The sequence below is a fragment of the Bos mutus genome, chromosome 7 (genome assembly GCF_027580195.1).
Source record: "Bos mutus isolate GX-2022 chromosome 7, NWIPB_WYAK_1.1, whole genome shotgun sequence".
NCBI lineage: Eukaryota > Metazoa > Chordata > Mammalia > Artiodactyla > Bovidae > Bos > Bos mutus.
This window is the reverse complement of record NC_091623.1, coordinates 78,983,673-79,001,716: the sequence shown is the minus strand read 5'-3', so window position 1 is coordinate 79,001,716 and position 18,044 is coordinate 78,983,673. Positions and strand designations below refer to the sequence as shown.

The window sequence follows — 18,044 nt, the reverse complement described above, 5'->3', positions numbered from 1 at the left end:
GTAACTTGGAGTAGGTAGTATTGTAACACTTTACAAATGACTATCTCTAGTCTATACACCAAATGTAAGAAACAGCATTGATTAATGTTCAGAAAGAAGTCCTGAGAAATCTACATAAATCAATATGCAATTGGGAGAAAGTAACTCCAGCTCCTTTGAGTCAGTGCCTGACTGAGAGAATTGTGGGTAAAACCGTGACAATGATGCTTCATAGCAGTGATTGGTCCACATGTTTGGATTTTTATTATGTTTAAGATGGAAACACCCTTTTCGCAATGGGTTTGCCGCCAGGACACAGGTGTTGTGAAAACCACCGTTAAACCTAAGCCAAAATGGGAAAGGAGAAGACCCACATGAACATCGTCATTGGGCACGTAGATTCAGGGAAGTCTACCACGACTGGCCATCTGATCTACAAATGTGGCGGGATCGACAAGAGAACAATTGAAACGTTCGAGAAGGAGGCTGCCGAGATGGGAAAGGGCTCCTTCAAATATGCCTGGGTCTTGGACAAAGTTAAAGCTGAACGTGAGCGTGGTATCACCATTGATATCTCCCTGTGGAAATTTGAGACCAGCAAGTACTATGTTACCATCATTGATGCCCCAGGACACAGAGACTTCATCAAAAACATGATTACAGGCACATCCCAGGCTGACTGTGCTCTCCTGATTGTTGCTGCTGGTGTTGGTGAATTTGAAGCCAGTATCTCCAAGCACGAGCAGACCCATGAGCATGCCCTTCTGGCTTACACCCTGGGTGTGCAACAACTAATTGTTGGCGTTAACAAAATGGATTCCACTGAGCCACCCTATAGCCAGAAGAGATACGAGGAAATTGTTAAGGAAGTCAGCACCTACATTAAGAAAATCGGCTACAACCCCGACACAGTAGCATTTGTGCCAATTTCTGGCTGGAATGGTGACAACATGCTGGAGCCAAGTGCTAACATGCCATGGTTCAAGGGACGGGAAGTCACCCGTAAGGACGGCAATGCCAGTGGAACCACCCTGCTTGAAGCTCTGGATTGCATCCTGCCACCAACTCGCCCAACTGACAAACCCTTGCGTTTGTCTCTCCAGGATGTCTATAAAATTGGTGGTATTGGTACTGTCCCTGTGGGTCGAGTGGAGACTGGTGTTCTCAAACCTGGCATGGTGGTCACCTTTGCTCCAGTCAATGTAACAACTGAAGTGAAGTCTGTAAAAATGCACCATGAAGCATTGAGTGAAGCCCTTCCTGGGGACAATGTGGGCTTCAGTGTCAAGAACGTGTCTGTCAAAGATGTCCGTCATGGCAATGTGGCTGGTGACAGCAAAAATGATCCACCCATGGAAGCTGCTGGCTTCACAGCTCAGGTGATTGTTTTGAACCATCCAGGCCAAATCAGTGCTGGACATGCACCTGTGCTGGATTGTCACCCAGCTCACATTGCTTGCAACTTTGCTGAGCTGAAGAAGATTGATCATTGTTCTGGGAAAAAGCTGGAAGATGGCCCTAAATTCTTGAAATCTGGTGACGCTGCCATCGTTGATATGGTTCCTGGCAAGCCCATGTGTGTCGAGAGCATCTCTGATTATCCTCCCCTGGGCCATTTTGCTGTATGTGACATGAGACAGACAGTCGCTGTGGGTGTCATCAAAGCAGTGGACAAGAAGGAAGCTGGAGCTGGCAAGGTCACCAAGTCTGCCCAGAAAGCTCAGAAGGCTAAATGAATATTATCCCCAATACCTGCCACCCCAGTCTTAATCAGTGGTGGAAGAACGGTCTCAGAACTGTTTGTCTCAATTGGCCATTTAAGTTTAATAGTAAAAGACTGGTTAATGATAACAATGCATCGTAAAACCTTCAGAAGGAAAGGAGAATGTTTTTGTGGACCATATGTTTTGTGTGTGGCAGTTTAAGTTATTAGTTTTTAAAATCAGTACTTTTTAATGAAAACAACTTGACCAAAAATCTGTCACAGAATTTGAGACCCATTAAAAAAAGCTTAATGAGAAAAAAAAAAAAAGACGGAAACATATTATGTTAAGATGTTTAAGTGATTTGGGGCTCAAAAATCAATGCAGATGGTGACTGCAGCCATGAAATTAAAAGACGCTTGCTCCTTGCAAGAAAAGTAATGACCAACATAGACAGCATGTTAAAAAGCAGAGACATTACTTTGCCAACAAAGGTCCGTCTAGTCAAGGCTATGGTTTTTCCAGTGGTCATGTATGGATGTGAGAGTTGGACTATACAGAAACCTGAGAGCTGAAGAATTGATGCTTTCGAACTGTGATGTTGGAAAAGACTCTTGTGAGTCCCTTGAACTGCAAGGAGATCCAACCAGTCCATTCTAAAGGAAATCAGTCCTGGTGTTCATTGGAAGGACTGATGCTGAAGCTGAAACTTCAATACTTTGGCTACCTGATGCGAAGAACTGACTCACTGGAAAAGCCCCTGAAGCTGGGAAAGATTGAAGGCGGGAGAAGGGAACGACAGAGGATGAGATGGTTGGATGGCATCACCAACTCGATGGACATGAGTTTGAGTAAACTCTGGGAGTTGCTGATAGACAGTGAGCCTGCTGTAGTCCATGGGGTCGCACAAAGAGTCGCACACGACTGAGTGACTGAACTGAACTGAAGATGGAAACATTCAAAAATATGTGCTTTAATTATAGATATGGAAATAATTATTTATCTGCCTGATCCATCATCCTGCCAAGGCTGAGATTTTTGTAACTACTGCTTTGTCCAATGCATTTATAAATAGACATTCCACAATTCTTCTAGAACTCTTTTCAAGTTACTACTGTAGATGATTTGCCTCAAGAAATATGTAAATAAATACTCCCATACATTTTTAAAAAAGGAAATTAAATGGAAATTTTTAGTTCTAATTGCTTTTCATCTGACTTGCTTTAAGGAATCTTTTAAAACTGATAAAAAAAACAATAGGGAAAGAAAACCTGCTAAAATCTTTCAGAATTTACGTGATTCTTATTCTACTACAAGAAAACATTATCTGGTACAAGGTATATTTGTGGATGTACATAAACACATGTATACTATCTGGATCACATTATACTATGTACAGTTCTTTACAATTCTTCTTGAAGGTTAAAGCAGTTCATAGAATTCGAAATGCATAATTATCTGTAAGTTGGCACTTTTTAAGCTCTTGTCAACATTGATACTGGCATGTTTTATTGCAGCCCAGTTCTAGCTGTTATTTGCCAACTTGTTACAACAGAAGTCCAGCAATAGGTGGGTAGAGTGCAAGGAAAATAGTGCCATGTTTCTCAACTGGAGTCCCTGAAATAAGTGAAGTTACAGCTGTTGAATAAATGTCACTCAAAAGCAGTCTCTTGGCTTTTCCTTACACAGCAGGCACCTTTCCTTTTCTTTTAACTAATTCATTTTACTGTTTCAGGTCTTAGTTGTGGCACGCGGGATCTAGTTCTCTGACCGGGATCAAACCCGGGCCTCCTGAAGTGAAAGCATGGAGTGTTAGCCCACTGGACCACCAGGAAAGTCCCCCAACATTCCATTTTAATTCACCATTTCTGTCTTCGTTCTTTCACAGCATCAGTATTAGCAGATGGGTCTCCATTAGGTCTACCAGCACAGAAATGACACTAATCATGATGGTTTCCACAGTGGGAATAGGCAGCCAGCGTTCCTCAGGTTTTTCATAGCCATATTTATCTTTTTCAGGCTTGTGAAGAATAGCAATGTATGTTTCACCACTTTTATCAACATTTGGGCTCCAGATTTCTATAATGAATTTTATTTTAGGAAGAACAATAGTAAGGGTTTCCCGAGATCATGGTCATCTATCAAACCTGCTGAAAAGCCTTCCACTGATTTTTGTTGAGTTCTACCAACTGTCTTTGCCAAGAGTCTGGGTTGGCACTGGGGCTTTGGAAGAACTGAGGACAGGCTCTGGGGCTGCTGGAGCTTGGTGTGCTGAGGAACCAGGGTCCCCACCACTGGCAGGTCCAAACTGAGGGAGGCTGGGCTGGGGCAGCGGTACAGGATTTTGCTTGCCCTCTGTTCCTTCAACCGGCCTGGTGGGGCCCACCTGTGTCTCCCCTGCCACTACCTAACTCAAGAGAATATTTTATTATTATTATTTTTGGCCACACCACAGGGTTTGTGGGAGCTTGGTTTCCCTACCAGGATTGAACCCTGACCCATGGCAGTGAAAGCGCCAAGTCCTAACCACTGGTGTGCTGTACTTAGTCGTTCAGTTGTGTCCGACTTTTTGAAACCCCATGGACTGTAGCCCGTCAGGCACCTCTGTCCATGGGGATTCTCCAGGCCTGAATACTGGAGTGGATAGCCTTTCCCTTCTCCAGGGACTTTTCCCAACCCAGGTATCAAACCTAGGTCGCCCACATTGCAGGCAGATTCTTTACCATCTGAGCCACCAGGAAAGCCCAAGAATACTGGAGTGGGTAGCCTATCCCTTCTCCAGGGGACCTTCCCGACCCAGGAATCGAACTGGGGTCTCCTGCACTGCAGGAGGATTCTTTACCAGCTGATTAACCACTGGACTGCCAGAGAATTCCCAAGAGACTCGTTTTAGCTACAATGACAGAAACAGATTTGAAAGTGAAAGAACTGAAAAGGATAGTCCATGCAAATAGTTACCAGGACAGAGCAAGAGTGGCTAAACTAGTATCAAACAAAATAGATTTTAAGTTTAAAAAAGTACAAGAAACAAACATTATATTACTATATAATATGCGATATATTAATAAAAGGTTATATATTATATATTAATAAAAGGTTCAATTATATATTAATAAAAGTTTCAATATAGCAAGAAGATAAAATGATTATAAATATTTACATACCTAATAACTGATCATCAAAATTCTGAAGCAAAAATTGACAGAATTGGTGACTTTGTCAGTCTAGTGGTTAAGACTTCCAATGCAGGGGGCGAAGTTTCAATCCCTGGTTGGGAAACCAGATTCCACATTCTGCTTGGCCAAAAAATAAAAATTTTTTAAAAAAATGGACAGAACTGAAAGGAAAACTAGACTGTTCTACAATTATAGCTGGAGTCTTTAATACCTAACTCTCAATGGTTGGTGGTTTAGTTACTAAGTCATGTTTGACCCTTGTGACCCCATGGACTATAGCCCACCAGGTTCCTCTGTCTATGGGATTTTCCAGGCAAGAATACTGGAGTGGTTTGCCATTTCCTTCTCCAGGGGATTTTCCCTACCCAGGGATTGAAACTGGGTCTCCTGCATTGCAGGCATATTCTTTACCAACTGAGCTACCAGGGGAGCTGCCAATTCTAAATAATGGATAAAAAAAAAAAAAAAAAAAACAGAAGACAAGTAAGGAAACAGAGAACTTGAACAACCCAATGAGCCAACCAGATTTAATAGACATACCAAAAAAAAATAGACATACAAAACACTCTAGCTAACAATAACAGAATACACATTCTTCTCAAGTGCACATGGAACATTTCTCAGAATAGAGAAAACATTAGGCATATATTGAGATTAAAGTGTCATAATAGATTTTAAAAACTAGACAGAATACAAAGTATGTTCTTTGACAACAGTGGGATGAAGTTAAAAATCATTATCAGAAGGAAAACTGGAAAAAATCACAAGTTTGTGGAAATTAAACAATAGATTTGTGTGTGATTAGAGCTATTCATTTATTTAATGATGTGAGCACCTATTTTGTGCCAAGTCCTATGTTTGGTATTAGATATATGTTGGTGACTCAAAAATAGACATGTTCTCTGGCCATATGGTACTTACTGTCTAGTAAAGGGGATGGTATGATTTTAATTATAAACTTTTTTCTTTTTAAACAACAAATCAAGAAGAAATCACAAGGTATTTCTAAGAATACACTTAGAGATGACTGACAACAAAAACACAACGTACCAAAACTTATTGGACACAGAGAAAGCAGTGCTAAGGGGCACATTTGTAGCTATAAATGCTTATGTTAATAAATAAGATCTCAAATCAACAACCTCATTTTACAACTTAAAGAACTAGTAAAAGAAGAACAAACTAAACCCCAAACTAGCAGAATGAAGAAAAGTATAGATTGGAGCAGAGATAAATAAAATAAGGAACAGAAAATTGACAAATCTTTAACTAGATGGGTTAAAAAAATACTCACAAGACTAATATCAGAAATGAAAGTGAGGACAATTCTAGAGACATAAAAATTATTACGATGGCATCACCGACTCGATGGACATGAGTTTGGGTGAACTCCGGGAGTTGGTGATGGACAGGGAGGCCTGGCATGCTGCAATTCATGGGGTTGCAAAGAGTCGGACACGACTGAGCGACTGAACTGAACTGAACTATAAGTAAGAGCTTCCCAGGTGACATTAATGATAACGAACCCACTTGCCAATGCAGGACCCATAAGAGGTGCAGGTTCAATCCCTGGGTTGGGAAGATCCCTTGGAAGAGAGCATGGCAACCTACTCCAGTCTTCTTGCCTGGAGAATCCCCATGGACAGAGGAACCTGGAGGGCTACAGTCCATAGGGTCGAAAAGAGTCAGACATGACAGAAGCGACTTAGCACACACGCACTCTAAGTAACTGCATGCCAACAAATTGGATAATCTAGTTGAAACAGACAAATTCCTAGAAACTCAAAACCTACCAAGACTAAACTACAAAGAAACATAAGAAAGGAGAGTGAATCAGTAATCTAAAAATCTCCCAACAGGAAAAAAAAGCCATCAGCTGATAGCTTCACTGGTGAATTCTACCGAACGTTTAAAGAAGAACCAACACTAAACTGTTCAAAAAAATTAAAGTGGGAACATTTTCTAATTCATTTCTAATTCTTTCATTCAGGGTAAATCAGCATTACTCTGATACTAAAGCCAGGCAAAAACACTACAAGAAAAGAAACAACAGACCAATATTCCTTATGAAAATTGATGCAAAAATCTTCAACAAAATACTAGCAGACCAAATTCAGCAGCATATTAAAAGGATTTTACACCATAATCAAGTGAGATTTATCCCTGGAATGCAAAGATGGTTAAACATACAAAAATTCATCAGTGTAATGCACCATATTAAGAGAAAAAAGAAAAGCACATTATCACCTCAATTGCTGAAGAAAAAGCATTTGACAAAATTTAATACCCATTCATGATAAAAGCAAACAAGAAACTAGGCATAGAAAGAAACTACCTCAATATAAGAAAAGCCACATGTGAAAATCCACAATGAACATCATACTCATGGTGACAAACTGAAAATTTTTCTTCTAAGGTTAGGAACAATACAAAGATGTCCACTTTTGCCACTTCTTATTCACATAGTGCTAGAAGACTTAGACAAAACAATTACACAAGAAAAAATAAAAGTAATCTAAATTGAGAATGAAAAAGTAAAATTATCTTTGTTCACAGATAATATGGTCTGTGTAGAAATCCTAAAGATTTCAAACACACACACACACACAAACCCATTAGACATAATGAACAAATTCGGCAAAACAGCAGGATACAAAGTCAAGACAAAATACCAGTTGCATTTCTTTTCCCATAGGCAAGCTGAAAAAAAAGTTAATTTTTAAATACCATTTACAACAGTACAAAAAAATTTAGGAATTAACTTATTCAAAGAGTTGAAAAACTTATACAATGAAAACTACAAAAAATTTCTAGAAGAAATTGTAGAAGACATAAATAAATAGAAAGACACCCTATGTGTCTTTGGATTGGAAAAATTAATAATTTATGATGTCAGTACTACCCAAAGCAAACTACAGATTAACACAATCTCTATCAAAATCCCAGTGACTTTTTTTTGCACCCATCCTAAAAATTCACATAGAATATCAAGGAACACAAAATAGGCAAAACAATCTTGAAAAAGAAGAATGAAGTTCTTGATTTCAAAACTTACTACATTAATCAAAACAGTGTGGTACTGGCATAAATTACAGACAGATAGGTTAATGGAACAGACTAGAGAGTGCAGAAATAAGCCCTCACATAAACGGTCAAGTTATTTTCAACAAGGGTGCCAAGACCAATCAATAGGGAAAAGACAGTCTTTTCAAAACATGGTGGGGAAATTCAGTATCTACATGCAAAAGAATGAAGTTTCATTATTACCACCATATACAAAACAAACTCAAAATGGACTCAAGACTTATATATAAGGCCTAAAACTATAAAAACCCTTAGAAGAAAACATACGGCCAAAGCTTCATGACATTGGATTTGGCAGTTGTTTTTTGAATATGATACCAAAGACACAAGAAACAAAAGACAAAATAGACAACCTGGACTTTATGAAAAAAATTTTTAACGTGGATCAAAAGACAGTATCAACAAAGTAAAAAGGCAACCCACAGAATGGGAGAAAACATTTGCAAATCATACATTAGATAAAGGATTAATATCTAGAATATACAGAGAACTCCTAAAACTCAACAACAAACAAAAAAACAAACTCAATTCAAAAATAGGTAAAGGACTTGAATAGACATTTCTCCAAAAAGATATACAAATAGTCAATAAGCATATGAAAAGATTCTCAACATAATTAGCTACTAGGGAAATGCAAATCAAAACTACAATGAGATAGTACCTCCATCCCCCAAAATAAAAAATAAGTGTTGGCAAGAATGTAGAGAAATTGGAACCCTTGGGCACTGTTGATGGGAATACAAAAAAAAAATTTTTAAATAAAATTACCATATGATCCAGCAACTCCACTTCTAGGTATATACGCAAAAGAATTGCAAGGAGCTTACATTGAGTCCCATCTGAGAAATGCTGTTTCAACTCCACTGTGGTTTTAATTTGCATTTTCCTAATGGCTGACGTTGAACATCTTTCCATGCAATTATTTGTATCTCTATATCTTCTTTAATTAGATGTCTCTTCATGTCTTTGCCAACTTTCTATTTGAATTTTACTTTTGAGTGATGGAAGTTCTTTACATATATTCTATATAATAGACTTTTGTCAAATACATGGCTTATGAATATTTTCTGTCACTTTGTAGCTTATCTTTTCATTCTGTTAACAATAATAAAATGAAATTAAATTAAATTAATTAAATTCTGTTAATTAGTTGAATTCTGTTAACATTTTTCTCTTTTCTTTCTTTTTTATATTTTTAGTTTTTGTCTAAGGATGGCAAATTTCTGTAGCATCACTTGGTGAAAAGGCTATCTTGAAGAGAATAAAAGTCAAGCCATATATTGGGAGAAAATGTTTACAAAAGACATCTGAGAAAGGGCTGCTACCCAAAATATACACAGAACTCTTGAAATTCAACAATAAGAAAATGAGCCATCCAAATTAAAAATGGGCAAAAGACCTGGACAGACATTTTGACAAAGAAGACATCGGCAAATAAGCACATGAAAACATAATCATTGTTATAAGTCATTAAGTAATTTCAAATTAAAACACCAGTGAAATAAATCAGATAGCACCATACACCTCTGAAAGTGAAAGTCACTCAGTTGCGTCTGACTCTTTGTGACCGCATGGACTATATGCTCTATGGAATTCTCCAGGCCAGAATAGCGGAGTGGGTAGACTTTCCCTTCTCGAGGGGAATCCTCCCAACCCAGGGATCAAACCCAGGTCTCCTTCATTGCAAGTGGATTCTTTACCAACTGAGCTAAAGGGAGATCTTACATACACCTCTCAGAGCAGCCAAAATCTAGAAGACGACAGCATCACACACAGATGAGGATGTTGTACAGCATGAACTCTCAGTCATTGCTGATGGGAATGCAAAGTGATACAGCCACTTTGGAACTCAGTTTGGCAGTGTCTTACAAAACTAAAATACTCTTACCATATGATCCAGCAGTGATGTACCTTGGTATTTACTCAAAGGAGTTGAAACTTAAGTCCACACAAAACATGCACACTGACATTTATAGTGGTTTTATTCATAATTGCCCAAACCCGGAAGCAACCAAGATGTCCTTTAGTAGAAAATGGATGAAATGTGGTACATGCAGCCAATAGAGTATTACTTAGCACTAAGAGAACATGAGATATCAAGCCATGAAAAGACATGAAGGACCAAAAGTGTATATTACTAAGTGAAAGAAGGCAAACTGAAAAGGCCTCATACTGTATGATGCTAGAAGTGAAGTGAAGTCACTCAGTTCAGTTCAGTTCAGTTCAGTTGCTCAGTCGTGTCCGACTCTTTGCGACCCCATGAATTGCAGCACACCAGTCCTCCCTGTCCATCACCAACTCCCAGAGTTCACTCAGACTCATGTCCATTGAGTCAGTGATGCCATCCAGCCATCTCATCCTCTGTCGTCCCCTTCTCCTCCTGCCCCCTAATCCCTCCCAGCATCAGAGTCTTTTCCAATGAGTCAACTCTTCTCATGAGGTGTCCAAAGTACTGGAGTTTCAGCTTTAGCATCATTCCTTCCAAAGAAATCCCAGGCCTGATATCCTTCAGAATGGACTGGTTGGATCTCCTTGCAGTCCAAGGGACTCTCAAGAGTCTTCTCCAACACCATAGTTCAAAAGCATCAATTCTTTGGCGCTCAGCTTTCTTCACAGTCCAACTCTCACATCCATACATGACCACAGGAAAAACCATAGCCTTGACTAGACGAACCTTTGTTGGCAAAGTAATGTCTCTGCTTTTGAATATGCTATCTAGGTTGGTCATAACTTTTCTTCCAAGGAGTAAGCGTCTTTAAATTTCATGGAAGTCACCATCTGCAGTGATTTTGGAGCCCCAAAAAATAAAGTCTGACACTGTTTCCACTGTTTCCCCATCTGTTTCCCATGAAGTGATGGGACCAGATGTCATGATCTTCGTTTTCTAACTGTTGAGTTTTAAGCCAACTTTTTCAATCTCCTCTTTCAACTTCATCAAGAGGCTTTTTAGTTCCTCTTCACTTTCTGCCATAAGGGTGGTGTCATCTGCTTATCTGAGGTTATTGATATTTCTCCCCGCAATCTTGATTCCAGCTTGTGCTTCTTCCAGCCCAGCATTTCTCATGATGTACTCTGCATAGAAGTTAAATAAGCAAGGTGACAATATACAGCCTTGACGTACTCCTTTTCCTATTTGGAACCAGTCTGTTGTTCCATGTCCAGTTCTAACTGTTGCTTCCTGACCTGCATACAAATTTCTCAAGAGGCAGGTCAGGTGGTCTGGTATTCCCATCTTTGCAACCCTGTGGACTGTAGCCTACCAGGCTCCTCTGCCCATGGGATTTTCCAAGCAAGAGTACTGGAGTGGGGTGCCATTTCCTTCTCCCGGGGATCTTCCCAACCCAGGGATAGAACCCAGGTCTCCCGCATTGTAGGCAGACGCTTTACCGTCTGAGCCACTAGGGAAATGATGCTAACCATTTGCCATTCTGGTGAGAGAGTCAATTCCTAGGAAGGTTAATCATAAGTCTGGTGTCCCTGAGGAGAGAGAGGTCTGGGGCTCTCAAGGGGGAGATAGAGGTCTGGAGTTCTCAAGAAGGAGGAAAGGACAAACTTTTTTCCTACATTCCTTAGTCTTATTAAGGATTATGCAACAACAATGTATCTTGCTCGAGGATATGTTTCTCCTTAAGAAGAACCTTCAGAGTAATCCTGTTGTCTTAAGATGTATGTTGTGGGAGTGGGTCTGATAAAAGCATCTAGGGCCTTGCTAAGACTAGCAAGATGGCACTCTCACCCCCCTTCTGATGTCTATGTCAGAAGCTTTCTCTGTCCCTTTTCATACTTTAATAAAACTCTGTTACACAAAAGCTCTTGAGTGATCAAGCCTGGTCCCTGGTCCTGAAGTTAAATCTTCTTCGGAGATCACGAATCTGACATCGTTCACCATAAACTATCACTGGAAAAGGGAAAACTGGAGACAATAAAAAGATCAGTGGTTGTGGACTTCCCTGGTGGTCCAGTGGCTAAGACTCTGTGCCCCTAACTCAGGGGATCTGGGTTCAATCCCTGGTCAGGAAGCTAGATCCCACATGCTGCAACTAAGAACCATCACAGCCAAATAAATAAATATTTTTTAAAAAAAGAAAGAAAAAAGATCAATGGTTGCTAGGAGTGAGGTGAGGGGTGGAGGAGGGATAAATAGGCAGAAGACAGAGAATTCTTAGGGCATTGAGTCTATTCTGTGTGATACTATAATGATGGATACATGTCATCATACATTTGTCCAAAAATCATAGAATGCATAATCCCAATAGTAACACCTAATGTAAACTATAGACTGTGAGTGGTAATGGTGTGTCGATGTACTTTAGTTGATTATAGCAAACGCACTACTTTTGTGCAGGATGTTAACAGTGGGGAGGCTGTGCATGCTCTGGGCAAGGAACTTTCTGTGCTTTTGGTTCAATTTTGCTGTGAACCTAAAACTGCATTAAAAAATAAAGTCCTTTAAAAAATGATACCTTTCTTCTATCGAACCGCTTTGTATCTGTGTAAAAAATCAGAATGGCTTCTGTTGGTCTATTTCCGGGTTCTCTGTTCTGTCCCATTGAGCTATTTGTCTATCTTTCTACCAATACCACATAGCCTTTATTACTATCATCTTGATTGTTGTTTTTCTTTAGCTGATAAGTCGCGTCCTACTCTTTACAACCCCATGGACTGCAGCCTGCTGGGCTCCTCTGTCCATGGTATTTCCCAGGCAAGAATACTGGAGTGGGTTGCCATTTCCTTCTTCAGGAGATATTAATAGGTAAACGTGTTAACCTGAATATTAATTTGGAAAGAACACGTTAATTAATATTAACATGTTAAACCTGAATATTAATTTGGAAAGAATTGCCATCTTTACTATGCTGAGTGTTCCGGTACACAAATATAGTATGTTTCTACATTTATTTGGGTCTTCTTTGATTTCTATCATCAGGATTTTGTAACTTTTGGCAAACAGATCCTGTACATGGTTTGTTTAGATCTTATCTGAGCAATTTCCTTTGGCATGATTGTAAATGGTATTACATTTTAAATTTTGGCTTCTTTATGTTTATTAATACATAGCAATGTGCTTGATTTCTTTGTGTTGCTCTTATATTTTGCAAATTGCTAAACTCATTTGTTAGTTCTAGGACTTTTTTGTAGATTCCTTGAGATTTTCCATCTGTACAATCAAGTCATCTACAAATAGGGATAGTTTTATTTCTTCCTTTCCGATCTGCATGCTTTTCATTTCTTCTTTCAGCCTTATCGCAGCTGTTACAGCTTCTGATGTGCTGCTGAATAAGGTGGTGAGAATAGATATTTTGCCTTGTTTCTGATTCTAGAAGGAAATCTTTCAATCTTTTACCATGGTTAAATTTAAAATTTCAGTTTTGCTAATGCACTATTACAGGAAGTTTCTTGAGAGTTGAGGAAAGAGATATCTCTACATCTCACACACGTGTCATATTTCCCAAGCTATTCTGTCACCGGGCTCTGTGTTTTTAGTCTGACACACTCTATGGTATGTTCCATTGGTTTCCTCTGAGTTCTTTAAGTCAGAGTCTTCACATTAAGAATTGGACTATCAAGAAGTAGACAACTCTTGGCACATTCTGTTTCTGTAGCAGTGTAGAAAAAGAAAACAGTTTCTATCCAGACATTTATCAGTCTTGCTGGAAATCTTCCCCACTGAGCATTGACATAGTCAAAGCAGAAGATAGGCTTCATGTCCCAAACAGGTTTCCTAAATCCAGGGCTACAGCTTGGAGAACACTCAGAGATGGGAATCTGAACAGTAACAAGGAAAACGTTCATGAGGGATTAAATAATACAGGGAAAGTAAAGGCAGCAGTAGGAGAATATGAATGTTCAATTATGTATATCCAAGGACTTCCCTGCTAGTCCAGTGGTTAAGACTCCATGCTCCCATGCATGCATGCACGATAAGTCAGTTCAGCTGTATTTGACTCTGTGCACCTCTATGGACTGTAGCCTGCCACGCTCCTCTGTCCAAGGGATTCTCCAGGCAAAAATACTAGAGTGGTTTGTCATGCCCTCCTCCAGGGGATCTTACCAATGCAAAGTTCAATCCCTGGGCAGGGAAATAGATCCCACTTGCCACAACTAAGTGTTCACAAGCTAAGACTAAAGATCCCGTATGCTGCAACAAAGATAAAAATCCTTCATGCTGCAACTAAGACCCAGTTCCACCACATACATTTTTTTTTAAAAAAATAGGTATATCCAATGTGTGTGTGTGAGAGAGAGAAAGAGAGATCTGGGACACAAGTATGGAGTTTATTCTTGACATACATTCAAGGGAACAGGGAAACTAGAGATCAAATAACATCAATCAGTGTTAATGGTAACTGAAGAACTTATTTCACTTTAATTCCATCCAACTATTCTTAAGACAGAAACTCCCCCAGGAGGAGGTGTTTGCTTCTCAGGAAACACCAGTGCCACCTTTCCCACACTCAGGGAGCAGTCCTGGGGTTCCCTTTCTCCTCTCCAGTGGTGGCAGTGCCTATTCAACCAACAAGTATCTACACACTTGGGACTGTAGGATGGAGTGATTGACACAAGCTCCTGAGAGGCAGAGAGTTCTGCAACATGGACCAGCAAGCAGCACAGTGGCTGAGCCCTCATCTGGATCAGCCCAAGGGCAGGAAAATCTGAGCGCCAGAGAAGGAAGCAAGGTACAAGCTCATATAATCAACTAATGAAAGCTAGTCCAGAATCCTTAATCCTAGTTTTAAGGATGGGGATGGAGAAGGATGGAAACCAGAACCCACGTTAGGTCATTTGAACTTGTTATTCACAGCTAGAAACATGATTGGGGCTTACCAGATTGGGTATAACTGGGACTTACCAGGTTTGGTATAACAGTATTCTGGCAGTGGCAGCAGCAGAAACCCAATTGTCTTACTTTCCTCTTAACCTCAGCCCCAATCTGCTCCACTCCAGTCCAAGAGAAGACAGGACTGTGACCCACCTTTCTACTCTTGCCTTTCCACTCTGTCCTCCATCTCCTGGTTTGTAAAGCCTTCAGTGTAGCTGGAATGAGAATGCTGCCATGACCTTTTGGAGACCCAATGGTGAAGACTCTGGTTGAGAGTGTATTAACTTTATTTTCTTATTTTCTGTGGTCCTGGTGCTCTGGCATCTAGCCCCTCATTGCCCTTCCCAGAGTGAGCCAGTTCTTAGAAATAGCAAAGAACTCCACTCAGAGGGTATCTTTCAGATGCAAAAGAACCAATCCAAAGCCCATATCACCACCACCACCACCCACCCTCAACCACCATCTTTATTGAACTCTCATGTGCCAAATTAGTATTTCTCCTGCCCTAATCACCCCATGGTCAGATGCCAGACAACCAATGAAAGCCAAAACACCACAGACACTGCTGAAATTATTCAAACTAACCAATCACCCACTCCTTCCCATGGAAACCACAATAAAAGCTTTTACCCATGATTTCCCCTCACTCCTGCCTCCTGCCCAACCCTGGTGGCCCTGCATGATGTGGTGTAACCAGTCCTCTTGAGAATTGTGAGTAATAAACCATCTTTTCTTTCTTTCTGTCATCCTTCTTTTTCTTTTTTTTTTTTTTTTTTTTTGGCCACACCAAGCTCTATGAGGGATCTTAGTTCCCCAATCAGGAATTGAACCCTCATCCCCTACAGAGGAAGCACGGAGTCTTAACCACTGGACTTCCAGGGAAGTCCCCAAACTATCTTTTCAATAGCAGTCATCTCCTACCTTTAGGCCTCACCATGCCTAAATAATAGTAAAACCTACATTTTAAAAACAGAAGAGAGAGGTGGGAAGTGCTATGGGAGAGAGAGGAGAAAATAGAGGAGAGGAAAGGGGGAGAAATTGGAAGAAGGAAGTGTCACTGTCTGCTTTTGCCATCCTCCTCCTCTCTCCTCCCTCCACCTTTCCCCTGGGCTCTATCTCATTATAGACAATGAATGACCTTTGAACCTAAAGAATAGGGGTTCCCATTTGTATGAAAGACTGGAGAGGAAGTCTTCAGTCAAGGGCAGGAGTGGTTACCAGTTAGAGAACTTGACAGAAAGGGTTATGAGCAGTAGACGATGTCTGAGAAAGCTGCATCCCATGTCCAGGTTCATTTATACAGCCTCAGGCATGAGGGGAGAGGATTTGCCCTTGTTTAAAACAGAGCCCAGAGAGAAGTCCTGGTACCTCAGCCAAGTCTGTGCATTTTTTTAATCATCCAGAAAAGATGTTTGGAAGATGGTGGAGAACTTTGAGGATGCTGCAAACATTTAACTTTGGGAAAGTATAATGACATTTTGGCTGGAGTAGAGCAGGAACTTATGTGTGTTACTTAAGTATATTGTTTTTGGCCACACTATCCCTAGTTGTCCTCTGAGTCCTGGAATCAATGGCTTCCTGATTCTCAGGGACTGAGACACAGACCAGCCACTCCCTTTGATTTGCCCTCATTATGGGAACCCCTGCAGTGCAGGAAGGAGGACCAAGCCAGACACATCCCTGTGAGATGGACTGCCTTGAAGGAAAGATGGACTAGAAAGGAAGACAGTGAGAAAACTCACCAGGAGTAGAAGAATTCTGTCAGAGGAATCAATGTCAGCCTGGGAGCAGGGGGTATCTGAATCAAGAAGTGTAGTTGATTCCAGATCCAGAGTGATACTGTTCTTGATGTCCCTGGATTCAGCACATACACACCCTTCAGTGCCTAGGTGTTCTGGGACAGAAAGCACAGGGAAAGAAAATGCATAGGAAATTCCTTTGTGGAGATGGTCACAAAGACTGTTTTCCTACAGGCCAGAGAGGAAGAAGAATGTAGAGGCCAATGGACCATAAGAAGGGACAGTGGCACTGTGGTATCCTGGGGATGAAGTGGAGGTCACCAGCAAACCAACAGAATCCACCCAGCACCAGAGCAGAATTGCTCATGGAAGCTCCAATTTTAGCTGCAGGACATTGTGACCCTGATAAGCCTCCACCCACACCATCCTCAGCTTGAGATGCTTAACGGGAATAATGAGGAGGGGACATCACAAGAAAGGCCAGGCATCAGATATGGAGATTTTGGCTTTTCCAGTGCTTATGACTCACCATTGCTCTTCTTCCTTCTTTCTCTCCCACCTCCTCCATCCTTTCTTTCTTCTTCCCCCTTCATCCTTTCCCTTCTCTCTTTATCTCTCCAATTTCTCTTTTTCCTCTTTCTATTCCCCTTCCTTTCTCTCCATACTTTTATTCTTTCTTTCCTTCATCTCTCTTCCCTTTCTCTAACCAAACATCCATCACACAATCATGCTGTTCCTGGATTTTCGCTAGGCTTTGGTAAGCACAGAGATAAATTTGTGGCAGAAACCTGTCTTTATCCCTTATAGCCATCAGCCCCAAGGGGCTTGAGTGTGAATGGACAACTGTAATTCAATGGTTAATACAAGGCCCCAAGGAACCCAGGATTAGAAACACCTAAGAAAGTGTCGCTGCACTTGAGACTTGAAAGGGTGAACAGGAATTAGGCAAGTGGAAAAGAAGGCAGCAATGGGGGTTTGGGACATCCCTTAAAAAGGGCACAGCATGTAGTAGAGGCCTGCAGAGACTAGATCTTGGGGGAACCCCAAATAGGGCAAGTAGATGTAGTTCCCCCAATATCTCCTTTGAATCTCACAAATGACACCCAGGTTCAGTGGTCTTGGCAGTGTGGAATGAGATTACTGTCAAGTGGGAGAATCCCTCACTGCTCTCATATTCTCAATCCTGTCATCATTTAAAAACAGATTTTATCATCAAAACAATACTTTTGCCACTTGGAAATCACCTCACCATTTCCAACATCTGAATTCTTGACTTCAAAATCTTTGCTGGTGTGCTGTCTCCTTACATGCATGTCTCTGCTGCTGCTGCTGCTAAGTCACTTCAGTCGTGTCCGACTCTGTGAGACCCCATAGATGGCAGCCCACCAGGCTCCCCTGTCCCTGGGATTCTCCAGGCAAGAACACTGGAGTGGGTTGTCATTTCCTTCTCCAATGCATGAAAGTGAAAAGTGAAAGTGAAGTCGCTCAGTCGTGCAGCCCCTAATAATTTTACACTTTTGTCCCTTTAGAAGATTTCTGTGGG

At 40.7% G+C, this 18,044-nt stretch overlaps 2 pseudogenes; one reads left to right on the top strand and one right to left on the bottom strand.

Moving 5' to 3' along the window:
- Positions 1-282: 282 nt before the first annotated feature.
- LOC102274030 (elongation factor 1-alpha 1 pseudogene) lies at positions 283-1,999 on the top strand (annotated as a pseudogene).
- A 1,335-nt stretch (positions 2,000-3,334) lies between these two features.
- On the bottom strand, positions 3,335-17,069 carry LOC138988594 (ubiquitin-conjugating enzyme E2 G1 pseudogene; annotated as a pseudogene).
- Between the last annotated feature and the right edge of the window lie 975 nt (positions 17,070-18,044).